A 7,623-nucleotide genomic window follows, 5' to 3' on the forward strand; every position below is an offset into this window, starting at 1 on the left:
ATTTTTTAATCCACTTGAAGATTCTCCCATTCAGTCCACTACATAGAAATGTTCCCATTTTTCATCTTGTTTGCAATCCTTACCTAATAACCCTTGGCACTGGAGAGGATTAAGCAACATGATCATTTTCACAAATCATATCATATTTGCCAAGCATTAACTGAATGTCATTAAAGGCCCAGGCATTTGAATTGCAATTGCAGGTATTTCTCTTCCTATGTAAACAGCACTGAGGTGCCCACAGGCAATAGCAGAAATGCAAGAGGCTGATATGCAAACAAATCCCAGGTTCGCTCTCATATTTTTTCAGGAATGTTTTTTAGTCCTAGACTTAACTCACAAGAATCAACCAGTTATATCATTGGTTTCCTACACTGACACTGTGCCCAGTAAGCCACCCCAGTATTAATTTTATTACCATTTTACCTGGTGTCTTTAGGCATATTATTTCTCCAGTTGGCCCAGTCCTCATGAGGGAACACATTTCTTTGTTTTTTTACTTTAAGGTTGATATATTGGGAGGTCTTTTTCTGGGTAATTTCTTTTTTCCCCAAACATTGACAACTGGGAAAATAGAAAAACATACCACAGAGAGATTTGAACCATTTCCTCCCTATTATGGGAAAAAAATGAGTTACTTAAAAGATAATGAAAAATGATGGATTTGTGGGAGAGCAAAATTAGCCAGAATATATTTTAAAGTACTTTTGATATATTTATTAAAAGTCAAGATGTGCTTCAAAATAAATCCCAGTGCACTTTCAAAAAATTGCATGGCTTAAAAAAGATCCACTTAAAAAATGAATCAACGTTTTAAAAAAGAAAAAAACTGCATTGGGGTTTATCAAATTGTTATCAGCAGTAGAGACAGTTTTGCAGCAGCATTCTAATTAGCACAACCAGATCTTCTATAAATACGAACACTCCAAATTTACAACAATAGGGAGACATGGCTTCTGTGCCCAAAGCATTTTTACAGTATTTATTGTGGAACAGTTTTCTCCTCACCTGCCTATACTGCAGTCACTGTAGGAAATGCAAAGAAGGGAAAAAAAAAGCACGGACATTGCTGATGGCAATGCACCTTACTGATGAGGTGGCATTTATTATTTTCCCCTGCATAATTGGTTTTAGGTACATCACCATGTGAAATATAGCATAAGCAGTCAATTAAGTTATATTTCCCACTTACAAGCCCATAAGTAGAAAAAAGGAAGCCGGGGGGGGGGGGGGACACAATTTAGGAAGTGCTTGAGACTGCATTTGATTAAGGGAAAAAGAGTATGGCAATTCATACACTGACGAACATACTCCTATTATTCAAGGCTCAGCAAATCTCCCAGAGGACACTTTAATGGCCACTATCTACCATGACCAGATGAAATCCCTTTTCTTAATCCCCAGTCCTGAACTTTAATCCACTGCTATTTAAATTTCTCATAAAATCTTTTATTTGCCTTGCCATGTTATTACCTAATCAGTAAGTATATTCTGTTCTAATAACTTGTAAGAGTTCAGTTAATATGTGAGTAGAGGACAGGTTACTGTGCTTTCCTGAGCGAGCTGTAAATAAAAACACCATTTTTAAAAACTAGAGGAGAAATTGCCCAGCAAGATCAAAAGACCATGGGCCCTCATCCTAGATTAGCATCATGAAAAGACAGATCCTTTCCTCTCTTGTAAAAACAATTTTTCCTCTTCTCTCCAGCGTTTAGTCAGTGCCACATCAACCCTTTGCAGTGCACGTACTCAGGAGAACAAATTATTAACCTCTGGGGCCTGGGAGCCACATCCAGGGGCCACCTGGGTTGTTCTCCGAATTGCAAATATGAAGACTCAGCAATTTAATGAATTACCTTCTGGGTGCGGGTAGCACCCGGCGGGATACCCCGAGGCGCACGCTCCTGGTCCGTGGTCTTGCTGGAGCTCCTTGGTGCCCCGGCTGCCCAGCGGAGACATGGAGACACGCAAGGTGCCCTCAGCCCAGGCCAGCTGCCCCGCGGAGGTGAACTATCGCGTCTCCATCGGTGAGAGCGGCCGATGGAGAAGGGTGGATGCCCGCCTGGACGCCCGCCGGGGTGTGCACGGGCAGGGCAGGACCCCGGCTCCCAGCCGCCAAGCCGCAGCGCCCAGCCCACGCTGCCCCCGGGGGGCCCCGCACTGGACCTGCCTCAGCATCAGGGCCCACGTGACAAAAGAAACGCTCTGCAGGCCAACTTGCAGGCTCTTGACAAAAACTGACTGGCTTCCAGCAAGTTTAAGAGCCCCACCTGCAAAAGAAGCAATGGTCAAAACCTGAATTAAATCGATAGTGAGAAAACCTATCAGTGTTCCCATGTGCACTACGCAGTCCGGGCGCACAAATCCTGGCAGGCATATGGCACTGACTTGCAAGAAGCATGCTTTTTTAGAGGAACAATTGCTTGAGTGGAAACAACCCTGTCAAGAGATATCGGTCTCCCTGCCCCCAGCCGGAACTAAGAAGCTAATAAAAACCATCAGAACACAAGAGGCAAAATATTTACTGCATGTTTATTTAAGCATGCTACACAGTCACCTTGAATTATAATATCACTTCTGCTCCTAGTTGCATTTTTAACTTTCTAGAATTTTCTTTTCTTTTCTTCAAGTCAAAAGAATAAATTAGGCAGGGAAACAATACTGAACCAAATACATCACTGCATGCTCTGTGGCTGCTAAGAAACCCTGCAACTGTCCTCTTGAGTTCTGTTAAAATAGAACATACTTAATATTTTTCTAAACTAACTGCATGTGTTGAAAGCAAATGAGGAAACGACAGGGCCTTGACTATGTTTGGTATTAGGAGAATTGTGAACTTCTGAAGTTTTTTGACAGAGGCAGAGTTATAAATATCAGCAAGTGCTCTGCAGTGCTTCACTGACGTTCCCCCAGTGCAATTTGTATACTGCTTCAAGATATTACACAGACATATATTTTACTTCCCCTGCTAGTAGCCAATTTGCAAGAAAGCAAGTGATATAAAAATGGCTATTTACTCTGTAACAAGCAGTACAGTACATTATCACTCGACACTGATGTTGTTAAAGGATAGCAAATCAATAATCAGTTCTTATTCAGTAACTTTGTAAACCATCTGCTTCTATCATTGTAAAGCATGCTCTGCTGCAGCAAAGCCTTTACTGCCAGGCTAACAACCAATTTCTTTTATAAAGTCTAAGACAATGTTTTATCAAAAGGTTTCTAATTGCCTTTTAAATAAGTGAAATGGTTAGGCTATACAGAAATTTTCCAGAGAGAGATAAATTCTAATTCCCTGTGAAAGTTCATCCTCATCAGAAAATATTTTGTTTACCTTTCAAACTCAAAGTTTGTGATCATATGATATATTACATTATTAGACTGTACATAGCAATTTTATTATTACCATTTATCATTTGCTCAGAGCAGGCCCTGGAAGTGCAGCCGCGAGCAGAGCCCACTGCACGCAGCCCTCGTTCCAAACCCTCCCGCCTCCACCCAGCCCTGTCCAGAGGAAACACCACTCAGCTCAGCGGCAGGCCTCAGCTCAGGCATCCCCGAGGCCCTTGCAGGGGTCCTCAGAGGTATCTACTGGTTTTCACTGACCATCTGTGGAGCCTGAGGACTCACTTTAAGGTACTGTTTCACTAAGTATCTGAAATTGGAGAACAATTTAGGTGACTTAGGTGCTTAAGCTACCTCTAGTCACTGGAGATCTAGCCAATGCCAGAGGTGCAATCCACGTCTTCCAATTAATATATGAACAACTACATTGTCACAGTTAAGTCTCAGGCATCCTACAGAATATTTAAGGCATATTATTCCAGGAATAAATGCAAGGATGGGGAATGGAGATAGGAGAACTGCAACCAGAACTTAATTTGGAGGTTTACAAAGCTTCAAATCTCTGGTCATTACTTTTAAACTGCTGATAGAGTCACTGGTTTCTTCAGTGAGTTGTCAGCTCATTAAAAAACAAACGAGCGATGCAGACACTGAGGATCACAGTCCTGCCTTATTTTACTCACAGCCCTTTGCTTTAACAGCCAATCTTGCCTTCACAGCTCCAGCGGGGCAGCGAGGAAATGCAGCACTGCTGGCTTTCTGCTCTGCTTTCCTGTCTCGCCAGCCCAGCACTGGCCACACTCTGACCATGCTCGTCCCATGCCACCAGACTTCAACCTCTGTTAATCTCATAAACCAAGAGTAAAAGTTCTCTCCCCCTTACCTTCGGTAAGTAATTTCTGCCCACATGTCTAGATTAAAGCAGCCCAGGCTCCTGGCACACCTCAGCACCCAGCTCCAGCCTTCTGCTCCCACCACGAGCAGCTGCAAGCGCAGATGCGGAGAAGTCACAGCTCCAAGACCCCTGCTGCTGGATTCGGACCATCTCACAGTGATGACCATAAGTGACCACTTACCACAACTCAGCTGCCAGGTGCCAGCTGACAGGATTTGTTTTTAAATAAAAATAAAGCACGGAAGGCTGAAGCAAAGACTCGAACCTTGAGTGCCCATGTTCTAAAGACAAAGACAAAAATCTAATAATCTTTTAGTGTATTGACTGTTCTGAACTACTTCTTTTGGTTTGCTTGGCATCGGAGTCTTTTCTATAAATCACTTCCACATTTAGTGTCACCAGCTTCATGAATTCATTTGTCTTTGCTAAAAGCATCATTGCCTGTGTTGATATTACCTGACTCTTCAGTCCATGTGTTTCTCTTGCATACTCTTCTTGTGATTTAAATTGCCCAATGACATCATATTTCCAACATTAAGCAATATTATTTTGATTTGCTTGATTTCAGTTCCAATTTTCTCTCATGCATAAAGCTAAAGAATCTTTGTGATCTAGAATATTCAGTGATGTCCCATTACATATTTGATATTGGCTTTCCCATTTGTGTACTGTTGCTTTTTCTTTGCATTTGGTGCTAGCTTGAGCTTAACAAACAAGTTATTTTTGCTATAGGCAGTATCCTCATGTCATAAAAATTGCAAAAATCTCATCCTGGAGTTACTGCTCACTTTGATATAATGCTTTATTTTCCTTTAGCTTCTCTCCCTTCCATCTGCAAGCTTTGGCATAATGACTTCTTTTGCCTCAATTACTTAATATCACCCCATACTCTCAACAAATTCCAATAACGAGGACTTTTTTTTACTACACTACTATCTGCACTTCTTTGGCCTCTTTAGAGCTATCGGAACAGCTTTAGTCAAGCTCCATCTTCTTGTTCTTATTACTAAGCTATCACAAATCAATTAACCTTTAGAAATTAAGATCTGATAATCACACATGCCAATCACATCACATTTTTTTAATTTAATGATCTGTGGATCAATTTCTTTCACTTTGATTAGACTTGTTGAAAGATACTCTTTGGATAGGACACATTTTGGGGGTTGAAAATGCTTCTAGAGAACTTTTATGATTTGCCATGGTGCACAGTTAGACCACACCATGACTTACCAGCCCAGTGCAAGATGACAGGGAAGTTTTTCTTCATTATAGCCAGTACTATCAATGCTCTTCTCTTGTTTTTCTTTAATATGATGTTGTTACTGTACTATGGCATTCCCATTATGAACTAAAATTGCTAAATGATTATACACTGTTATATTTGTCTGCTCAGTGACAAAGATTTAATGTGTTTCTCCTTAGACTCTCTTTTTGATTTTCTGTTTTTGGTAGGGTGTTCTCTCAGAGGTTTCTTTTCTGCTTACACTTAGACACAGGAGTTAATCACCTTTTGGCATAAATTCAGAGTAAAAACACTGAAAGGAAAGTAGGACAGCGCAAAGGCCACGCTTTACTCCTTTCTGCACATAGACCAGTCTCTAACACCGACGCCTCCTGACAGCTCCCAAACCCATACAGGGAGTCAGGCAAGTCTCGCCTCTATTTTCAGTGAAGGCTCAGATGTATATTCAGGCTCAGCACACTGGGTTTGGCCTGTACCAGAGCCATCAGTCTTTTAAACTGTGGCCTTTCCTGAAGGTCCCCAACACTGCAGTGCTCCAAGGATGGCCTGAGCTCAGGCTGCCCTTAAGGCCTAATTGGTGCCCAGACAGGAGCTTTCAGTGGTTTATGCTGTGGACACACAGAGAAAGGACAGGCTACACATCACCTTGTTTTCCTGGCCTATCCCCTCACTACAGAAATTTTAGCTACTAGGACAACTTTCTTTCTTTCTAGTGGACTTTGCTGTCCAGGGCAGACTGCAGTCCTAACAACAGAAATCACAGAAATTCAGCAGGAAAATGCCTGGACCACTGAAAAAATGTACTTTTTCAAATTACATACTTTTCTAAAGGTTATCTATTAATTTTAGGGTATCTGGGGCATAATTTTTGAACACGTGGGACTGACATTTCTCATTGCTAGCCTTGCAGTGGATCAACTCGGCTGAAATAGATGGCATACCTTTAATTTCACTTGAAGTAATATTACTTATACCAGATAGAAGTTTGCTTTGTTACAGATATAAGGGACATTTTTCACAGATTGCCACATCATTTGTCAAATAATTTCACATAAACTGAGAGATGACATAGAATTAGAAGGCTATGCAGAGGTGAAAAGGTTGTTAGGGATACATTTCTCTTCTCCTGATTGTAGAGGATATATATGTGCACACTATAATCCTATATAGCTTATATTTCTGTAATGCTTTAATTCAGAAAGACAGATAGCTTTGAACTTTCTCACTGAGCAATACTTAGACAATGAAAACCTTCAGCTTAATGCCTTTGAACTTTGCAGGAATTTAGAACTGCCACCAACATTTGTGATTTAAACCATCCTGCATGGCCCTAAAGACTTTTTGGTAATACCTGAATTTTCGTTAAGGGTTGGTCTGAGACTGCTGTCAACCCCGGATGCACCTTTTCTCCCTTCTGCAGATGGGTCTATGGACTTGGCTTCAGATTCAGCCGTGTTCTTTTCACAGACTGCTGCCCATTGAGATGGTTCTGTGAACAACCAGCAGAAAGGATGTGGAGCAGATCATGGTCTAGAGCCATTCTTTCAAATGGGTAGGGATAGCGTTCCCTTGAGAGTCTCCCTGAGAGAGGAAATATTTAAGTAAGAGGTTATAAAGAAATAATAAAGGGTGCTAGGTAATTGATCTGGTCTGGCTGCCTGTAGTTTTAATGGTTTATTCAATATTAGGGTGCAGACTAGACAATAATTCTAGGTGTTTTTTGACTAGTACGAAGGAAATGACCTTTGAATGGAAAAATCTAGTTATGCTTTCCATTTTCTGCTCCTATAGACATGAAAGCAAATATTCTTTTGCTTAGTTTCCACATTCTTTCCAGTCTCTGTTCAAGTTGGAAGACCACAGTGATGGAAAGGTCTGAAAGATCCAGCCAAAAAATTAAGAAAGTGAAGAGCGAACTGTTAAAGAGGGAACAGTCATTTTCTGATTTTAGGACAATTAAGATACTCCCTTTAAAAAAACACCATCTTGACATCACTGGCTAATTAGCTTATTAAGGTGATGGATTTTGTTATGGATTGAACTAACCTCCCTCTGGATCCAGTTCCAGATCCCACCAAGGAAACTTTTCCTTAACCATCCTACATACTAAGAGAAGCAGATCATTCTCGCCACTTCT

The 7,623-nt window shown here is 41.1% G+C and overlaps 1 long non-coding RNA gene across 1 annotated transcript; it reads left to right on the forward strand.

Annotated features, from left to right (window-relative positions):
• Window positions 1–3,559: 3,559 nt before the first annotated feature.
• Window positions 3,560–4,638, forward strand: LOC106498206 (uncharacterized). The gene is made up of 2 exons (XR_001294918.1): window positions 3,560–3,636; window positions 4,065–4,638. It is a non-coding gene; the product is annotated as an uncharacterized lncRNA (long non-coding RNA).
• Window positions 4,639–7,623: the final 2,985 nt, after the last annotated feature.

The sequence above is a fragment of the Apteryx mantelli genome, chromosome 4 (assembly GCF_036417845.1).
Source record: "Apteryx mantelli isolate bAptMan1 chromosome 4, bAptMan1.hap1, whole genome shotgun sequence".
Classification (NCBI taxonomy): domain Eukaryota; kingdom Metazoa; phylum Chordata; class Aves; order Apterygiformes; family Apterygidae; genus Apteryx; species Apteryx mantelli.